The sequence below is a fragment of the Rhinoderma darwinii genome, chromosome 6 (genome assembly GCF_050947455.1).
Source record: "Rhinoderma darwinii isolate aRhiDar2 chromosome 6, aRhiDar2.hap1, whole genome shotgun sequence".
In the NCBI taxonomy this organism is placed as follows: Eukaryota; Metazoa; Chordata; class Amphibia; order Anura; family Rhinodermatidae; genus Rhinoderma; species Rhinoderma darwinii.
The window spans coordinates 61,281,330-61,303,698 of NC_134692.1; the positions used below are offsets into that span (position 1 = coordinate 61,281,330).

Genomic DNA, 22,369 nt, shown 5'->3' on the forward strand with positions numbered 1-22,369 from the left:
AAATATTTGTCTGTAACAGGAGGCAGTCTGTTCGCTAAAGGGCTGGAGAGCGGTACAATAATGAGTGTCTGCAGGCAACAGTGAAGCATGGGGGAGGTTCCTTGCAAGTTTGGAGCTGCATTTCAGCAAATGGAGTTGGGGATTTGGGCAGGATTAATTGTGTCTTCAATGCGGAGAAATACAGGCAGATACTTATCCATCATTCAATACCATCAGGGAGGCCTTTGATTGGCTTCAAATTTATTCTGCAGCAGGAAAACGACCCCAAACTTACAGCCAATGTCATTAAGAACTATCTTCATCGTAAAGAAGAACAAGGAGCCCTGGAAGTGATAATATGGCCACCACAGAGCCCTGATTTCAACATCATAGAATCTGTCTGGGATTATATGAAGAGACAGAAGGATTTGAGGAAGCTTACATCCACAGAAGATCTCTGGTTAGTTCTTCAAGATGAACCTCCCTGACGAGTTTCTCCAAAAAACTGTGTGCAAGTCTACCTAAAAGAAGTGATGCTGTTTTGAAAGCAAAGGGTGCTCACAACAAATATTTAATTTATTTAGATTTCTGTTCATTTACTTTGTATTTTGTTAATTGATAAAAAAAACTATCAATACTTCTATTTTTGGAAGCATTCATACTTTGCAGTATTTTTCCACAACTGCCTAAAATTTTTGCACAGTACTGTACATGCACAATTTACACATACTTTCTTACGCCAACATACCTATTTATTATAACACAGATTACGCCACAGATTCATAGAGTACCAAATACATGATCGGGGGCAAAATCTGCATGGAGTTTGTATGTTGTCCCCAAGCTTACATGTGCTTCATTAGGTTACAATAGTTTCCACAATTATACCTAACAAATTGACTATTAAAGTATTTTCCCGTGAGGACAACCCTTATTTATATGCTCTATTAGGGCTTATGGACATCATAGAGGAGGGTCCATCTCTCATGACACCCCTCTATGAGTTAGAGTGGAAAGCACTAGCTCTCATTCTGGCAGGATCGGGCATCTGAATGGCCACCATGTAGAACAAATTTTGATGCCAGGGGTCTCAGGAGCAGTCTTTTGAGGAGTATTCCCATCTCCTTAATCATACCTAAAATGGCAATGGCAGCTAACCAAAATTACTAATTACCTTTATTTTCCTAGATTCTAAATTTCTCAAGATATTTGTCCTTCTCAACACTGGGTCCTCCACTTTGTGTGTTGCCTGTTGTCTAGGGTTACTGCCATCGTTGTGGCCCTGCAGTGGTTGCCGCGCTTACGCTTACTTCTCACATGGAGTAGAGCATAATACCGTGCGGGTACATTCCAGCCAGCGGTGGGGTGACATCAGCACATCGGCACTAGCCCTGTCAATCAAGGTGCCGAAAACCGCCCCACCACTGAGAGCAGGGAACGCAGAAGTGCCAGGAGAAGGTAACGTTCCTATATAGGGTGTCTTTTTATGGGAATTCAATTACGGGAACTGGAAGCTCTTTTTTGTGAAATAGAAACGTTAAAATAAGAACAAAACTAAAAGTTATGTACAAGACTTGTAGTTACAATGTGTGTCGTTTATCGTGTTCACGAGTAAATGGTAAACAAATACAACTTTGCCTGACAGAGCAAGAAATGTTGATTGCTGTATTAATCCTGCTAGTGTTAAGGGATTGACTGGAAGTGAATTAGGAAAGTCTTTCCTTCATCAGAAGGATTAATTTCATATCCCACAGATGCTCATTAAGTATTCTGATTAGTCTAAAGGGCAAATTATGAGAGATAATGTAAAAATGGCTGCTGGATTTATACCATACTATAAGCCCTGAAGTTGTGTACTTGAAGAGTGGAGTGTCAGATAATTCTATTCTTTTAAGTCTCCACTGCAAAGTTTGGTTGTCCATGAGTTGTAGTAAACTACGGCTTGCGTGCAAAATGTTTTCATATGTGGTCGATATAATATTTTTGCAGTCACTGCAAGTAGCCTGCAAATTTTTCCCTCATAGGGAAAAATTTAGGCTGCGGTAATGCCATGATTTTACTGCAGCTCATAGGCAACCAAATGTCACTGTGGAGCCCTAGTCTTTTATAGTTCTATAGAATAACTTCATATGGGTTGTCACGGATAAAAATAAACTAGTGAAGAAAAAGTGGAACAGTTGCCCATGTCAATCAATCAAATCAATCAATCAATCAATCAATCAATCAATCAATCAAATCAATCCCGGTCTTTTATTTTTATTAAACAAATTAAAACTTCCAATAAAGCTAGATTATGATAGGTACTATAGGAAACAGCTCTTTCTATTTATCTGCATTAGTTTTTATACATTAAATCTACAGTGTTGTTATCATGGTTTTAACTACAGGTGATTATTGCATATTATATGTTTGTAAATAGGAAAGCTTTCAATCACTGGGTGTAGGGTGGGGAAGAAGGACTCACGGGCTTTCCCTTTGAGTCCTGGCAGTATTTAAACAGCTTTTTACATGAAAACACTTAAAGAGAACCTTTCACCTCCCCATACATGTGCAGCTGAGTGCAGCATGTAATGGGGAGGGCTGCACAAACCCTGGGGCACTTTACATTTTTTTTCTACCTCCCTCCTTTATTTAGATATTGGTGCCGTTATATTTGGCGCCCGATATTTAAATAACCCCCTGAATTGTCAACGGGGCGTGTGCTGGCAAGGGGCCATTACTATGGCTGTGACACTGTCCAATCAGATATGGACAGTTACAGCAAGAGCGAGGAGTGAGAGTGTGCGCACGCGCGCAAACGCTCTCATTCTTCAGCTTTCAAGATCAGTCTTCTGCCGAACTGGCAAGGGGGCGTGTCACTGCTACGGAATTTTTCCCCTAATGAGGCAATTCTCATCTGATTAAAGCCTCATGCACATGAACGTAAAAACGCCCGAAATTACGAGCCGTAATCACGGCCCATAATTACGGGCCCATAGACTTCTATTGGCCACGGGTACCTTCCCGTATGCTTACGGGAAGGTGCCCGTGCCGTTGAAAAATATGGAACATGTCCTATTTCAGGCCATAATAACGGCTTGGGCAGGCCCATAGAAGTCTATGGGGCTCCCGTAATTACACGTGGCTACGTGTGTGCACCCGTAATTACGGGAGCGTTGCTAGGCGACGTCAGGGGATAGTCACTGTCCTGGGTGCTGAAAGGGTTAACAGATCGGCACTGACTCTGTCAGCATCCGGGACAGTGACTACCGCTGGAGTTAATAGTATTAAAAGCTAACTTACCTGCTTCTTCCTCCAGTCCGGCCTCTCGGGATGACGTTTCATCCCATGTGACCTCTGCAGCCAATCACAGGTTGTATTGGTCACTTGGACTGCCGCGTCATCCAGGGAGGTCGGACTGGATGTCAAAAGAGGGACGCGTCACCAAGACAACGGTACGTATGAACTTCTTTTACTTTCAATCGCTGCAGAAACTCTGCCCGAAAAGGCTGCCCCTTCTCTCTTTTCAGCACTGATAGAGAGAAGGGGCTGCCGATTAGTGCAGAGAAAACAGGTCCGTAAATACGGGTGGAATACTGGTGACAAAGGACCCGTATTTACGCCAGTATTTACAGGAGGAAGAAAACACGTTCATGTGCATGAGGCCTTAGGGTATGTGCACACGTAGTGTTTTCAGGCATATTATGGGGCGTTTACGCCTTGAAAAACACCTGAAAAAACGGAAGCAGAACGCCTACAAACATCTGCCCATTGATTTCAATGGGAAATACAGCGGTTTGTTCCGACGGGGCATTTTTTTTACGCCTCATTTTGCGTAAAAAGACGCCTGCGAAAAAGTGCATGTCACTTCTTGAGCCGTTTTTGGAGCAGTTTTTCATTGACTCCTAGAAAAACAGCTCCAAAAACGGCCGTAAAAAACACAGCAAAAAACGCGTGTTGCTAAAAAAACTTCTGAAAATCAGGAGCTGTTTTCCCTGGAAAACAGCTCCGGATTTTCAGACGTTTTTTATTTTGTGTGTGCACATATCCTTATTTTTTTCTGATGTTTCCCAGTACATTATATGGTACAATAAATGCTGCCATTAAAAACTACAATTCGTCCCACAGAAAAAAAAAAAAAAGACCTCATATAGCTGTATTGACTGAAAAATAAAAAAAGTTATGGCATTTGGAAGGCGGGGAGGAAAACACGAAAATTAAAAACCAAAAAACGCCTGCGGTGCTAAGGGGTCAAGAGCTTTACGCCAGTTCTCAGGTGTGAAAAAAAATCACAAATTATGCACAATAATATGCAACTTTTTGCCATTTTCCACTGAATAAGTCACTTAAAAAAATAAGTGGGGCTCGGTAATTCATGCCAAAGCACAGCTGCCGTAGATTTCAGTTTGTAGTGTACTGGCAGATGAAAATACAACAAATTTAATAATAGGTGTGCTTGAGAAAGTCCCAGTTGTATGGGGCAAAAACATCGCAAAAGGCCCCATGCTCACGACCATAGTTTTCATCAAATTGCAGATCCATTCATTTCTATTGGTTACGTACACCTTTCAGTATATTTACGTATGTGTGTCCGTGCCGTAGTAATGATCCGCAAAATATAGCATATGTCCTATTTTCAGGTGGATCCGGAGCCGTCCGTAATTGCAGAAGCATTGCTATACAACGCCAGGGGATTCCCCAAGATTCCTCCCTGGTCTTTTTTGCGGATCAGTAAATACCTATGCACTAAGAACTATAATTACGGATACCGTCCTGTATTTGTGGATGACTTGCAGATGACTACGGATCCGTACTTGCGGACAGTAAAAACCCTTAGGGTATGTTCACACGGCGGGGGTCCGTAACGGCTGAAATTTCAGCCGTACCGGCATGTGCAGGCGCTTGAACGCCGCGTCAATTACGGCCGTAATTAGCGCTGCTATTCATTGGAGTCAATGAATAGCGGCTCCAATTACGGCCAAAGAAGTGACAGGTCACTTCTTCTACGCGGGCGTCTATTTACGCGCCGTCATTTGACAGCGGCGCGTAAATATACGCCTCGTGTGAACAGACAAACGTCTGCCCATTGCTTTCAATGGGCAGATGTTTGTCAGCGCTATTGAGGCGCTATTTTCGGGCGTAATTCGGGGCAAAAACGCCCGATTTACGTCCGTAAATAGGCCGTGTGAACATACCCTTACGTTCGCGTGCATGAGGCCTAAATCTGTATGCAAAAGTTTGTCAGGAAGAAATAATAGTTTTGATCTAAGAAGATGCTGTTGTCCACTCTGTAAGCCGTTTTAATAAATTTGTTGCATCTTATTCATGCAGGCTTTAGATTAATACTGGCATTTAAAACGCCAGCCTTAGCAAATCTGCCCTTTGTGTTTCAATATCTCACAATTATCAAGTTATCTGCTTGCTACCAGTGAATGAAACCATTTTTGTTCACATTGAGACTGAAAAGTTGTCCTTAGCTAGTTCTACTTCTACACAGCCTTAGGGCTTATTCAGACGAACGGGACATACGTCCGTGCAACGCGCGTGATTTTCACGCGCGTCGCTCGGACCTATATTAGTCTATGGGGCCGTGTAGACAGTTGCGTGATTTTCACGCAGCGTGAGTCCGCTGCGAAAAACTCACGACATGTCCATTCTTTGTGCGTATTTCGCGCATCACGCACAAAGAACGGGGACGCGCGAGATTCGCACAACAGCTGTAAAACTATGAATGTAAACAGAAAAGCACCACGTGCTTTTCTGTTTACATACATCCAAACGGAGCATCATAATGATGGCGGCTGCGCGAAAATCACGCAACTGCGCATCAGACGAGGCTGACACACGGAGCTGTTAAGTGCCTTTTGCGCACGCAAAACGTCACGTTTTTTGCGTGCGCAAAACGCACAGGCTCGTGTGATTCCAGCCTTAGTTTGTTACAATGTATCAATGTAGATAAAAACAACCACTGTGGTCACTGTGGCACTATGTGGCCGCTTTTGTACTATGTGGGCACTATCTACAGTGGCACTGTGGCACTATCTACAGGGACATTGCAGCACTATCTACATGGGCACTGTTGTGTTTTCAGGAGGTTGGTACAAAAAAAAAACTGACAAATGAAATCCATCCTTTTTTTTAACGGCCATGAAAAACGTATGGCAAACGGATGATAAACAGCCATTAAAAACAAACAGATGGACTGGAAATGGATGAAAATTGACAACATGTAATGGCTTTTAAGCTTAAAAGAGTAGAATTATGTTCAGGAATCATAAAAGGGGGTGCAATATAAAAGGATATTGTAATACTGTATAGCATGTTTCTTACTTATTTAATCCACTTTTTTTTTTAGTAGATTATAAATATAGAGAAATAAAAATGTCATTTTTCAACTAATGAAAGCTCAAAGAGGTACAGTAGGTAACAAAGCATTTAGGGTTATTTCAGTCAATGTTACAAAACTGGGAGCCTGGAAGCAATATTCAGAGGAAAGCAGAACTAAATTGTTAATCCATTTTGCATGATCGTATTATGTAATGCAGAAGACATGGAACTATCCATTTGGATGTGTCATCTATAATGTGCATTAGTCTTTTTAAAAAATTGTTGTTTTTTTTGTTGTTGCAATGTATAATAGGTTCAGTTCTCTCCTGGACCATTTAAGATGTCAAATTTGGCTTGCTATAGGCCCAGAAGAAAGAAAACAATGTAAAGTAGATGTAAATGACCTTCAAGTATGGCATCTGTGATCATACAATTTTAGCAATAAGAACATTTAGTACTTGGGACCTTATAGGTAGGTATAAAAGGCTTTAAAGGGTTTTTTTCCACGAGGGACATTTATGACACACCCACAGGATATGTCAGATAGAGGCGGGTCTCACCTCAGGGACCCGCACCTATCTCTAGAAAGGGGCCCCTAAACCCGTTCTACCTCTTTGTGTTCCGGCTGACATCCGACCATGAAGGAGAAAACAGCGTAGCTCGTTGAGCTACGCTGTTTTTGTAACTCCCATAGTAGTGAATGGAAGTTACGGAAGCAGCGTAGCATGAGAGCTACGCTGTTTCCATGACTACCATTCAGTTATATGGGGCTTACGCAAACAACGTAGCTCAGCGAGCTACGCTGTTTTCTCCTTCATGGTCAGATGTCAGTCGGAACACAAAGAGGTAGAACGGGTTTAGGGGTCCCGTTCTAGATATAGGTGCGGGTCCCTGAGGTGAGACCCGCCTCTATCTGACATATCCTGTGGATGTGTCATAAATGTCCCTCGTGGGAAAACCCCTTCAAGTTCTTACAGCAGGAACAGCCATGCAAGTATGGCAAAGAATTGCACATGGCAATACAGAAAAGCGAAGGTGGAAACCTATTGGGCCAGAATCACACACACAGTTGTGATGCAGTTTTTGGTGTAGGGTTTTTGCAGGCAGAAAAATCTGCCTTAAAATTCCATCTGGAATTTAGAGGTAGATTTTGACCTGCCTGCATGCCGTTTGCCGTGTTTTTCGGCCGTGTCTATTGAGCGCCACGGGCAAAAAACGCACCGAAAAATGCTTTCTCTGCCTCCCATTGAAACGTCCGAAGAAAGGGCATGTCGCTTCTTTATCCTGCGAGCACTTTTTTCAGTGTGAACAGGGCCTTAGGTGCAGTTTTTCGAGCCAAACACAGGAGTGGACACCAAGGAAAAGAAGATGCATTGGTCTTTTCTATATACCTTTTCTTCCTTTCGGATCCACTTCTGCCTTTGGCTCAAAAAAATGCATCAAAAACTGCATCAAAACCCTGTGTGTGATTTTACCCTAAGGCTATGTTTACACGCTCATGTAAAAACGGCTGTAACATATGGAGCTGTTTTCAAGGGAAAACAGCCTCCGATTTTCAGCCATTTTTAGGCTATGTTCACACAGAGTTTTTTTGCAAGAGGAAAATTCCTCCTGCAAAAACTGCTCCAGACGGTTTTTGCACAGTGGTTTGACAAAAAACTCGTCAAAACACTCGTCGAGGCGTTTTTTTCCTCTTTCTGACTAATTGAAATGTGGTTTTGGAGGCGGAAACCGTCAAAAGGTGGGTCATGACGCTTCTTTTTACCGCGACGCGTTTTTTTTACTCACAGTAAAAAAACTCGTCCAACTCCCATTGAAATCAATGGGAGGCATTTTCGGGCGGTTTTTGAGGAGTTTTGCGGCGCGGTTTCCACGTAAAAAAACTCGTAAAAAAACTCTGTGTGAACAGGGCCTTAAAGTATTAAACATATTTTGATGAATTTTTTTGAGCCGTTTTTGGAGCTGTTTTTCTATTGACACAATGACTTTGACATACACTTCTTTTTCAAACAGCCGCGTAAAAAAACGCCCCGCCTGAACGAAACGCTGTTTTTCAATGGGCAGATGTTTGGAGGCGTTCAGCTTCCGTTTTTTCAGGTGTTTTTCGAGGCGTTTACTCCGGAAAAATGCCAGAAAACACTGCGTGTGAACATACCCTTACTATCTCAAACATACATGGCTTAAAACTAGACCAGACAGGCAGATGATGTGCCAAATTTATCATTGTGGTGCATGGTGTATAATAAATGCAGCCCATCCTGACATGTTATACACTTTCTCTTCCTTACACCACCTCTTGTTTTGCTTACTTTAGACCAATAGTTTGCACACAAATTTTGGTGCTATTTTGGTGCGTTATAAGCCATGTTCTCTTTTCCTAGAGACTTTCAAAACTGTTGATTGGGGTGCAAAACTAGTTTAAAACACACAATAAATCTGGTGCAAGGCATATGCGTCAATTTTTTGGTGCAAATTGAGGCAGAATTCAGACGCATTTAGCTTAGAAAATCTTCCCCATAGCACAAGTATTTAATTTTAGTATATATATAGAATAGTATAAAAAGGTGGTCCTTCATCCTGTCATCAACTACTTTTTTTGTTACAATCCGGATGAGGCAGCGGTGTTAATAATGTTTAAAGGGAAATTCCAAAATTACTAGAGCAATGCTGCTTTTTATTTGACTCCTTATGTTTAAGATAACAGAGGTGTCAGGTTTTAACCTACTTTTATCCAAATCTACTATACTGTATCAGGAATATCAGAATATAATATTCTGTCCTCACCAATCATTATTATAGCTGGTTACAGTAATACAGATTACCTCCTGCAGAGGAACAGATATATCCACATACAGGATACAACAGTGTAAGTTGCACTCTGCTCCCCAGGAAGACATGGCTGTTTACTGTAGACCAGGGGCGGATTGTGCATAGGCTCTACCTGGAGAAATCCTGGTAGGCAGTCGGGTCCAGGACCGTTTTTTCTTTTCAAAATTAGGGGGTGGCATTATAAGTGTTTAAACAATGAATCCGCCGCTGCAAGCTTACCCTCGTTGGTTAGGCACTGCAGGGTCACGGCAGGAGTGACCGGTCCCGGGGAGAGGCGGTAATCAACGCCAGCGATGCAGGTGAATGGAGAAGTGGTAGGGCCACCATGGTGGGGGAGGAAGCATGTGCGTTGCAAGCAGGGGCAGGCTGGAGCACGCTGAGAAGGTAGTGGGCGGCTGATCACGGCCAGGACAGCAAGGAAAGAAGCACTGCAGCCAGAGTCTAAAAAAAGGTGCAGAAGGCTGGCAATACAACAGGGCATAGGGCCTACCGAGGAAGCCAGGCTGAGTGCAGAGGCCTGCTCTAATCAGCCTGGCATAATGTAGAGCGCTATATGTGGCAGTCAAGTGTTTCCCCTACTCTACTCCTTTGCCACTTTTGGTAAAATGTCCCAAGAGTTGTCTGTAAATATTGGGGGGTTCTGTAAACGAGGGTGGGGATCTGGGGTCTGTAAACAGGGAGTCTTAGGTATGTATAAAGGGGAGTTTGATCTGTGATTTGTATACGGGGGTTTGTAAACAGGCGAGTTCTAGCCTGGGGTCTCTATACAGGAAGGTTCTGGTATAAAGGACTGGGGTCTGCATAAACGGCTTGGCTTGGGGTCTATATCTTTATTAGCAGGTCTGGTGTGTGTGTTCTGTATTAGTTTAGGATCTGGAAAGAAGTTCAAATGTATTATTTGAGATTCAAATTCAGTAGTTTGGGGGTGTTTTCAAAATGAATGGCCAGGGAATATGGGAAAAAATATGCAGAACCCCTTGCTTTCCAGTTTTGGAGTTTCCCGGATGTCCCTTCTCAAAAGTTAGCTGTTATGCGTATTTCACTGAATGCCTATATAGTGGGAAACGTTAGAGGTCAGCCACATCTTCTCGATTCTAAAGATCAGTAGGGGACCCTTAGGTTTGAATCCTACTGATCCTAGCGATATGCCATAACTTTATATATTGGGAATAACTCTTTAATTATTATCTGTCATGTTTCCAATGTTCCTCCTTTGACATCATATTGTAGCTTGCTGCTCTATTCTATCCAGTAAAAACCTGACAGACCCATTATAAGACAATGGGATCCATTACTATAAAGGCTCCACCTACCATTGTATTTTTGCATTGGCCCCAGCTACCACCAATGTGGCTAAGGCTAACGGTTTCCTGACCCCGCCTACTTGTATTGGCCCCGCCTGTTGCCAAATTGGACCCACCTAGTACATGAGGCCACTTTTACATTTTCTTCCAACTTTAAGTTTAATTCACCCCTGCTGTAGGCACACGAGCAAGAAATTGTTAGAAATTAGTTAGAAATGTGATTGTATGCATTGGGTCACTCAGTGTAGTACCTTTTTATAGTCTGCAGATGTCATAGTTGCAGTTGGAGATTGCACATCTGGTATTTTCATTTGTACAAATAGTCATCCAGTTAGGCCTCATGCACACGAACGTGTTTTTGAGGCTGCAATTCACACGCAAATCTGCAGGTGAATTGCGGACCCATTCATTTCTATGGGCCCATGCACACGACCGGGACCGGACCGTAAGAAGATAGGCCACATTTGCGATCTGGGCTTATTGAAATCAATGTGTGCACGGTCTATGAATTGCGGGCGGCCCGTGGATGACACTCCGTGGCCGTCCGTGACGCAATCACAGGCCGTGCACATGGCTACAGTCATGTGCATGAGACCTTATAGTTTGATACAGACCAATGATAAGTTTTTTTAAATTCTAGACTTTGACATTGATAATGATGTTTCAGCATGTTGGGAAAACACTCAAGATGAGGTATCGGCTACTAAAAAAAAATAAAAAAAATTGAAGACAAATAAGGACACAGAACTTTAAATTCAACACCAGAAAAAAGCGCAAGGAATCTTGCAATATTACACCTTATGCGAGGGAAGCTGAAAGCAGTGAGCAATAGCGGAGGAGGTGAGAACACTTTTCACACTTGTCTTACAGATCCTGAAATACCTCAGGTTACATAAACATTCACACAAAGTGGAGAATATCATATTTAATCTGAGCCATGTACACACTGGAAATAAAGAAAAGCATTTACTTACAAAGAGTCAAACCGAGTCATGATGTTTTACACAATGAAGCCTTGAACTTCCGAGTAACTTTATCAATGTTTCATCACTTAAAGTGTAGCTAAACGTTTGACAAACTTCTGACGTGATAGTGACATGTCAGAAGTTCGGATTGGTGGGGGTCCGAGCACGGACACCTCCACCAATATCTAGAACGAAGCAGCTGAAGTTCTCGTGTGAGCGCTCAGCTGCTTCGTTTCTGTTCGGCTTTTTCCGTAAAGCCGATGTATCGGAGTACGGGCTCATAGACTTTCTATTGAGTTCGTACACCGATACATTCATTTCCGGAAAAAGCCGAACAGAAATGAAGCAGCTGAGCGCTCACACGAGAACTTCAGCTGCTTCGTTCTAGCGATTGATGGGGGTCTCAGTGCTCGGACCCCCACCAATCCAAACTTCTGACATGTCACTATGACATGTCAGAAGTTTGTCGAACGTTTAGCTACACTTTAAGCCCTATTCATATCCCGTTTATGGCCTTCATTTAACATATATGCTGGGAAAAGTTCTGTCACCCATAGGGTCCCACTGTAAAAAACGTATACCGCGCAGTAAATATATTTTTTACTGTATACTACTGTATGGAATAGCGTAGTCTACTACGTTAGAATTTTTTTTTTACTGACGTAAACCAACCAAAAGTGCGCTCTTTTTGCCTCCATTGAGCTAATGTAACCCTATGATCATGTTTAGCGTTTATGTCGGGAGCTTTCGGGCGTACATGCTAAACGTGCAGTACATCACAAACATGATGTGAAAAGGGTCTTAACTTTTACTGATCCTGAATTACTGTCCACAGTTGTGCAGATTTAAATTCTGAAACACAGAGATTACATTGGTGATTTGCATTCTGGGAAGTGGCGTATTAGATATTTTTACTTGGCACTGTACAGTAAAAAAAATGACCATAAATCCTCAGTTACACTATAGGGTTGAGTTTGTCAGCAAACTTGTTGACTGTTTCCAAAATGGTGAATGTTGCTATGGACTTTAAGGGTATGTTTACATGTGGTGTTTTCAATGCGCTTTCATAATATTTTTTGTAAATGAGAGGAAAATATTTTTCTATTACAAAAACAACAATAAAAAACACAGTTAACAGCTAAAATGCATCAAAAACGCCCCATGTAAACATCATGTGAATGCATACGGAATACAGGCTGCAACTCAGAATCAGTACAAGACAAGCACTGCAACAAAGCTAATCTCCCTATATACTGTAAATGTTATAGTCCAAAGGTGAACATGCACATTAAACTCTTATGCCCGTTGCACACGACCGATTGCCACTCGGGCCCATTTTCACGGCATCCGAGTGGCACCCGATAGTTTTCATGGACCCATACACTTTAGCGAGTGCATCGGGTCCGTGAAAACGGACCCCACATTTCGTTCTGTGGAACGATAGGACATGCCCTATCTTTCCACCGATCACTGACGGGACCCGGTCAGAACACACGGTCGTGTGCATGAGGCATTAACTGATTTGTAAGTACACATACCAATAAATATATTTAGGAAATTGTATAATAAACATCTAAAAAAAAAAACAGACCACATAAAATGTACGGTAATTACTATTATACTATAATAAAACGCCAAATACATCTGCCAGAACATTTTGATCCCTTATCCATCCACTGTAAGTCATGTTCTTCACAGAAGGAGATATAGATGACAACAGACGGGAGAACGCTTAGACCATGTTCACACACACAGAAAATTTGTTATTCTGCTGTGGATTTGACCATAGATTTTGCAATGCAGTATGCACTATGTGATTATTTGATTTCTGCATTTCTTTTCTCTGACATGTCTGTTTATAAAGCTGCAAGTTCGGAGCCAAGTGGGTGTTCTCTGTGAATCATGCCCCAGCTCTATCCTACTTCCTACTCAGCGTTCGGTGTCTCTTTCCCCTTTCATCTCCCACACTGACATGACTGTGATTTCTGGGAGAAAATGCAACCCGGAAGTTTCTAAAGGTATATATAACATGCTATGTGTGAATAATACTAACTTGACCAGAGTTGACTGCCTCTACAGTGCTCAGAAGTAGGTTAGCATGAAGCAGGGGAGTAATACATGGCTGCAGAATCAGACTCCACATAGGCCCACATTTATGAAAAGTGGCCTCACTTTAGCCAATGTCTAGGGCTACATGGCGACTTTGTCCGTAACATTGGTCGCATATCCGAAGATCTATAGTATGTGCAGTAATGTAAGTGAATGTTGTCTCAGGCTTCTGTTTAAGACTGGCGTATGAAATGCTAGTCTAAGTGAATATCCCCCATTTTTATTTTATTTTTCATTTTCAGCTATATCCTTGACCAAATTGAAGAGAAGAAAGAAAAATGTAGCAGCACTTTTTAAATCCGTTTTATCCCAATACAATAGCACAGCCGGCTAAATACAGACTAAAGAGAGACACCACTTGTTTACACTAAATAACACGAAAAATACATCTTCCTATTACAAGAAAATAGACAATTTCATGTTTGCCTTTTACAAGAACCGGGAATATTGTTCAGTGTTGACAGGTTTTTGACAACAGTAAAAATACATAAATAAACCGTATATTTTGTGTCCCTTTTTATATTTCATTAGATGCTTTATATTAACAAAAAAAATTACTTCATTTTAAACAGCCAGGTTTTGTAAACCCTGTAGTTGCAGGCAGCCAGTTTTTTTCACATGGCCCTAGAAATGCGGATGGCTGCACCATTTTTTTTCTCATCAGTGTCAATGGACGACTACAGCACAAAATGTCATCAGTCAACGTCTTCTTTGCAGTTGGATTATCAATTGGTTTCTATATACATAGGGAGGAAAAAATATATGCGTGACAGATCTTTCCTCCCCCAGAAACGTTAGACCCTGTTCACACTAGCCACAAAGCTTATATTTATAGCCGAGCCAAGATCGCTGTGACAGATCCGTTTTCAGAAAGATAAAGTAAGGACACTGATGGACTGCGTTGACTATGATAGAGTCAGTCGGGGGGGGGGGGGGGGGGGTTCCAGTGGCAAAACTAGTGCTGCAGACCACGCTATAGAAGAAATATCGGACAGAACCCCCAAATGGAAGTGTGAACAGAGCATTGATCTAAACTATTTTTTGGGGAGGGGCTGGGAGGGGGATTTGTACTGGTTTTATGCAACAAATGTCCAACAAAATAAAAAGAACAGATCCCCCCCCCCCCCACAAAAAACACTTTGATCATCATTTTTTTTTTTACTATATTACTTTATTAATATTTTCTTTGCTGTAGAATCTGAGAACTGCAGCTATAACATAATTGATCTACATTAATAATAATATAAAAAAAAACTGCATCCATCTTTTAACAAAGTCACAAAGCTAATCCGGGAAAGACAGGCTTGTGATGAGCTCAAGGCCAGAAAGGTTTTTTTTTTTTAGGCTGATTCAGGGGGGCCGCAGGTGGCAGACATTGTGTAGAATTTACACTTGTGCTCCATTAATTGCTGACATATCCTTCTCACTCCATCTCTCCCGCCCTCCCCCTCCTGCCTCCAGGGATAACAGCCGAGATGCAGGCTCAGACTGGTACCCGGCAGAAACACAAACCACCCGGCCAGCCAATTAGCTGTCAGGATGTAGAGCGAGCACGAGAAGAGATGCAGTAGTCTAGCAACAGAAGAAACAGCTGAGTAGCAAGCTAGGGTTCTAACAGGCCGGCCAATCACCAGACTGCATCTACGGCTGAGGGGTTACTTAGCAACAGTCACCATCATGGCGCCCCCTCCTCCTCCTCCTCGGCCCCAACACCTTTCTCTAGCTCTCTGTATAGCTCTAATTATAGTTTATTCACCTCGTCTTGTTGTTATTAAAGTCTCTCGAGGGTAAAGGGAAACCTAAATGTACAAATTAACCCTATCACTATTTCATGGAAAATATTGCAAACAAATCAATTAAATCCTGTGCGTCTGGAAACAAAACACGTATTGTACGTATAACGCACCACAACGCATTCATTACAGTCACATGGCAACAAATGTCTTCGGGCACATGTCACGTGAATATGTTTACTGCACACAGAAGCAGCAGAGATGAGTTTACCATTTAACGCAGCCCAATGTGCTTCAGGCTCAGACTGGTCATCTGCCTTAGGCCCAGTTCACATGGCGTTTTTTTTGGCGCGCTAAATTTTGCGCTTCTGAATCGGTGAGAGGCGGGGGGAAAAAAGCACTGTTCGCTTGGAGCGGTTGTTTTAAACATTTCTTGACCAAAAACCACGTTTTTTTTCCCCACTTTTTTCCACTTGCTAAACAAATAAAAAAAACGCAGCAAAAACTGCATCAAAAACCGCTTGCATTTCAAGAACTGCCTCAGAAATCCATAAGGAATTTTCAGGCAATTTTTTTCTGCTTGACAAAAAAAAACCACCATGTGCACATACCCTTACTGGGCAGATTTACGGTGGGCCGACACTGTGGGCAGGCCAGTGGGCTACCCGCTAGGGGCGGCTTTAGCTCCACACAGGCGTCTTGTGAGTAGTACCAGTTAAGCCAATGTACGCTTGTCCCTGTCTCTATGATGAGGTGTTTCTATGGTCCACATTTATTTTCTCCTTATGTTGACAATATCTCATAATGTACAAATGATATCAATGACAAATCAGCTCTGCTACATATGTAACAATCTAATAAAAATGAATGTATTCATGATACGTAAGGCACACAACGTTCCACACATGTGATCCGGCTCTGCCAAATCGAATTAGCCATTTTTAACCATCCATTTTAACTTGCCGATCCTGGGAACTCTTTCTGGTATGTGCCTGCATAATGCTTACCATTCTCCGTCTAAACCAGGGATCTTATAGTCCAGGAGCATCAGGTTCAACATGGATTAGGATCAATATAATATTTATAATGTACGGCTCCACTTTTAGTGGAGTCACTGCGAAGTAACCTTGTCCCTACACCACTTATTTAATGTTGGAACTTGTGCTTTATTTCCCAGAAGACAAAGTGAGACCATCCCAAGTATCAACAGTGAACTGTGGATTTGTGGACTGATTCAGCCTTCCGGTTTGTGGACTGATTCAGCCTTCCGGTTTGTGGACTGATTCAGCCTCCCGGTTTGTGGACTGATTGTTTAGAAACACCACAATCCCTTTTTTTGTTAAATATTTCCCGTTATGATAAGCTAAACATATAAACATAGAGTGTCCTATTCCAGGGACCCCCAGCGATCAGCTGCAATCTGTCGGGGAATTCCCCTGTAGCGCCACCACAGGGCACATGAAGCATTACACAGTTCCCATTGAAATGCTATGTAATGCACACACAAACTGCTTCCTCCAGAGCAGAAGGAGCTCTTTTGTAGTTGTTCTTTTCGCTAGCTAATGGATGAATTCATTCAAAGTTCCCTTAAAAAGGTATCGAAAATAGTTTTCTTTACACCCGACAATCTCTATAAAGAGACCTCCTGACATATCTACTTTAGTTAATACTTGTATTCCACATTAAAAAAAAGTTCTGTAATAACTTTTGTTAGAACTCTGCATTGTGCCATTCCTCTGTTACTCCTCTCGGAAATGTATAAATAAATTTACATCGGATTGGATATCGTCAGACTTTGTAGGAACATGCCTTATTGACTAGGTGAATGGTAACGCCCTGCTCTCAATTTATTCATGCATTTCCAGGAGGAATAATAGAGGAACAGCACAGAGCAGAGTTCTAAGAAAAGGTAGATCCTCTTTTGTTTCTCGGTCATTATAAACCATCTATTTTTTGGCAGATTTTCCGGAGGATACATAACACTCTCACCGATTAAGCAGACCGTGGAAGGGCAGGATGACTGCATTGTGTTTACTGTAAATGCAGAGCATTTTCTTTGAAGAAGCCTTACAATTCTGCAACATTAATGCCCATTTTATGTACTGTTAAATATATATCTGTGGCTGCTCTGAAGATTTTATGATTTTCTAAAGATAATCCTTACTAATTGGCTTAAACTGTCAGCTGAAAAAAACAACACAGGAGAAGAGGAAAGAATCAATTTCTGGCTCATGTTCAATTTCCAAATGTATCTGCTGTCTGATCTTTCCATTTCTGCATTTTGTCAATGCCCTTCTGTGATCTCTTCATTGCATTACTTGCCTGCCCATTCTTGCTATGGTAACCGTCCTTATTTAGCATGGGTAAAGCAGAGTACCCATAATAAACAGACTGCTGACCAAACAGTTCGGGTATGTTCACACAGCAAACAAAAAACAGCTGTACAATATGGAGCTGTTTTCAAGGGAAAACAGCTCCTGATTTTCAGCCGGGTTTTATGCATCAAGCGGTTTTTGATGCGTTATTTACGGTCGATTTTGGAGCTGTTTTTCTATTGTGACAATGAAAAACAGCTCCAAAAACGGATCAGGAAGTGACATGCACTTCTTTTTACAGGCCGTTTTTTTACACGCCGTTTTTACAAATGGCCACGTAAAAAAACGCCCCGGTGGAACGAAACGCTGTTTTTCCAACTGAAATTTGGAGGCGTTCAGCCTCCGTATTTTTAGCCATTTTTCGGGGAGTTTACAACCCGAAAAACGGGTGAAAATAAACCTTTTGAACATACCCTGATGTAAAGTACCTCATATTACCAGGAGTAATGCTTATTACCAGGTATAATGCCTCTCTCACACAGTGCGGCTTTTGATGTATATTTTTTTAACCAAAACAAGGAGTGGGGAAAAAAAAAAGAGGCCAAGGATATGTTTATGTGCCCCCCCACCCCCCCCCTTTAGATCCACGCCTGGGCTTGGCTATCGAAAACGGAACTATACTGCCCTGTATGGTCCTGGCATGGTAGCACTGACACATTCACTGTAAGGGTATGTTCACACAGCCTATTTTCGGCCGTTTTTCTGTCGGGCCGTTTTTGGAGCCGTTTTCCATAGACTCTATTGAAAAAAGCTCCAAAAACGGCCGTACAAAACACAGCGAAAATCGCGAGTGGCGCAAAAAATGTCTGAAAATCAGGAGTTGTTTTCTCTTGAAAACAGCTCCGTATTGTGAGACGTTTTTGACTCTGCGTGTGAACATACCCTTAGGCCCCTTCCTCAAAGGGCTTTTGTACAGCGCTTTAAAGAGGACCTGTCCCCTCTCCTAATATGTCTATTTTAGTAAATAGTTGTATTCCCCATGAAATAACAATTCTGGAACATATTTTCTTAGAACTCTGCATTGTGCTGTTCCTCTAATATTCCTCCTAGAAATGTATAAATTAATTAACAACTAGTTGTTACCGTTCCTCTTGTCAAAAGGGTGCGTCCTTAGGGCAAGGCCCCACATGGCGGAATTGCTCTGGAATTCCGCTGCGGACACTCCGCAGCGTTAATCCGCAGCGGACCCGTTTCTCCATTGCCTTCCACTGCTTTTTAGTAGTGTTCGTTTAGACGATGTGGAAAATTCCGCGGCGGAGCATAGGCTGCGGAGCGGAATTTGGTGTCCGCAGCATACATTAATCTAATGCAAGGGACTGCAAGCAAGAAATGTTCAGAAACAAGCACCGCAATTTATTTCTGCCTCCCATTGATTTCAATGGGAGATCAGAGGCAGAACCCGCATGAAGAAAGAGTATGCCGCATTTTTTTCCCTCGGACAGCCAAAAGCCGCCCCGGAAAAAAAAAAGCGCCTTTGCCTCCAATTGAAATCAATGTGGGGCGATTTGGCTCTGATTCTGACATGGTTGCTGTGTCAAAATCAGCGCCCAAAAAAACGGTGTACACACTGACCATTAAAGGGAATCAGTCAGCAGTTTTGAGGACTCAACAGGCATATATGTGAGGGGGAGGACATTGCAAACATACTTTTTGCCTCGGTCATGCATCTTGCAGAAATCGATGTTTAATAAACCCCAGCGACGCGGTTGCAAGTGCCACTAAGGCAGGCCCCTGATGTGGAATGTGTCCCTGTTTTCTCCTCACTGCCAGCCCGCCCCTCTGTTCTGAGACAAAAGGTACGTTTACAATGCCATCCCCTCCCCTGTAGCGCTCTATTAGCAGTTTTGAAGCCTCAAAACTGCTGACAGATTCTCATTAAAGAAAAAGAGGATGGCCAAAAATAAGATAGACAGATAGATAGATAGATAGATAGATAGATAGATAGATAGATAGATAGATAGATAGATAGATAGATAGATAGATAGATAGATAGATAGATAGATAGATAGATAGATATGAGATAGATAGATAGATAGATAGATAGATAGATAGATAGATAGATAGATAGATAGATAGATAGATAGATAGATAGATAGATAGATAGAGAGAGAGAGAGAGAGAAAGAGAGAGAGAGAGATAGATAGATAGATGAATCTTGAACATGCCATTAAAGGGGTATTACAGCTTTCGGGAACCCTGACGATCAGCTATTTTGAAGGGGCTCGTACGAAATGGAAGTAGCGGCGATTTACAGGTATTGCAGCCTTTTCTCCCATTGAAGTGAATGGGAGAAAAGACTGGAATACATGTGAATCGCCACTAAATGCGTGTCGACGACTCACAGTGAGCAAGAAGAAATTAAGGGGAAGCAGAAGCCCGTACGAGTGCTGTTGCCCTTTCAAAACAGCTGATTGGTGGGTGTCCCGAAAGTCGGACCCTGACCCAACAGCTATTGATAGCCTATCCTGAGGATAGGCCATCAATTTTTAGTGGCTGGAAAACCCCTTTAATGCCCAGTTCACAGAGTTGTTTTTTACCACTTCGAAACCAGCGGGAAAAAAACGTCCGAAACCACCTCCCATTGATTTTCACAGCCTCAAAATTTCTGAAGGAATTTGTGAACAGGGCCTAAGAAGTGTGAAAACCCAAACAAGAAGCCTGGACATTTTGAAGAACCACTATTCATATGGTCATGATAAGTTGAAATGAAATTTGCAGCAAATAATGATCATATTTATCTGTGCCAGGCAAATGTGAAGACATACATACACACTTTAGAATAGACCATGTTGATGCCGTGAGCCAAACACAGGAGATGCATAAGTCTTTCCTTTATTCTTTCCCTTCATTTTGTATCCACTTGTGGCTTTGGCTAAAAAAACAGCAACAAAAACTGCATGTGTGATTTTAGCCTAACTGCGCCAAGTCCCATGGCTCCACTGCAGGAGAAGTTGCAAAATAGTAGTCATGCTCCTGTCCCCCTGTATGTATCAAAAATGTCTCAGAGCAAAAGTGTGCTTTTTGCCCATAGTATTGCCCATAGTTGATATGGGCAACAATTTAAGTTTTTATCTGAAACCGTTTTGAAACACAAGGCTCAAAAATGTCATAAAGTTGTCTGTGTGTCGAAAAAGGGGTTGTCCGGTTTCGGCAAATTGATGTGTTGTTTTTTTTTGTATACTTAAGCTATACAATTTTCCAATATACTTACTCTATTAATTCCTCATGGTTTCAAGATCTCTGTTTGTTGTTATTCAGGAGGAAGCTTCATGGTTTATTTCCAGTGGATACAATTTTGTACATGGTCATGTGATGGACACACAGGTGCTGGGAATGTCAAAAGACACAACTCTGATACACATACTGTAACGCGCCATGCACCTGTGTGTTCTACACATGACCATGAACAGAAATTTATCCACTGGAAGTAGACAATGAATGTTACTAATGAATAACAACAAGCAGAGATCTTGAAAACTGTGAAAAATGAATACAGAAAGTATAAGGCTACATTCACACGACAGTGAAAAACGTCAATTGGCCGTTTTCAGAACAATTAAGTTCTATGGTTGTATTCACATGGTCGTCTTTTTTAATAGCCTGTGAATATTGGCCGTCAAAAAATAGGACATGTCCTATTTTTGGCCGTTTTCACGGCCAGACGGCTCCCATAAAAGTCAATGGATCAGTTTTTACCGGACGTTTTTCAGGAAACAATCCTTGTAACGGCCGGTAAAAACTGATCCTGGCCGAGGACTCCCTGCACACAGCGCTACTTTGAGCGCTGAGCCCCGGGAAGCCCTTGACATTACTGTCCATATAAAGACAGTGAAGTTAGGGCTTTCAACAATGGAATCCCCGGCCAGAGCATCACAAGATCTTTGGCCGGGGACTCCAGTCTTGTAGATAGCACCCCTCCATGTAGATAGCACCCCCCTGCCTGAAGATGGCATCCCCCCCATCCCCCGTAGATAGCGCCACTGTAGCTCCGTGTAGGTGCGGAATCCCTGGCAGCCAGACTCTGCTCCTGGAGAAGCCCCCTGCGTCATATCCATGCATGGACAGTGATGTCAAGGGGTTACTCCTGGAGCGGAATCCCCAGCCCACTCTGGCAGAGGATTCCGCTTTTCTGACGTCACTGTCCATATATAGACAGAGAAGTCATGGGCTCAGTCTATGAGCGGAATCCCCAGCCAGATGGATTCTGCTCCTACAGTGACGCTATCTACAGGGGAGGGGGGTGGTATCTACAAAGGGGGTGCTATCTACAGGGGGGTGCTATATGGGGGGTGTGGCAGTATCTACAGGGGACACTGTGGCGCTATCTACATGGGCACTGTGGAACTATCTACAGGGGACACTGGCGTTATCTACATGGGCACTGTGGCACTATGTGAGGTCTGTGGCACTATCTACAATGGGTACTGTGGCACTATGTGGGTATGTGGGTACTGGAACGTTATATGTGGGCCCTGTGGTACTATGTGGGCACTGTGGCACTATGTGGGCACTGTTACTTTATATGTGGGCACTGTGACACTATCTACAGTGGCCACTGTGGCACTATGTGGGCATTATCTACAGTGGGCACTGTGGCACTATCTACAGGGACATTGTGGCAATATCTACATGGGCACTGTGTTTTTTTCAGGGGGCTGGGACAAAAAAAAACCTGACAAATGAAATCCATCCTTTTTTTTTTTAACGGCCATGAAAAACGGATGGCAAACGGCCATGAAAAACGGACAGAAGACTGGGAATGGATGAAA

General features: G+C 42.4%; 1 protein-coding gene across 1 annotated transcript in view; it reads right to left on the bottom strand.

Moving 5' to 3' along the window:
* Positions 1 to 22,369, bottom strand: part of KLF7 (KLF transcription factor 7) — a 137,279-nt gene that overhangs the window by 26,870 nt on the left and 88,040 nt on the right. The window lies entirely within an intron of this gene.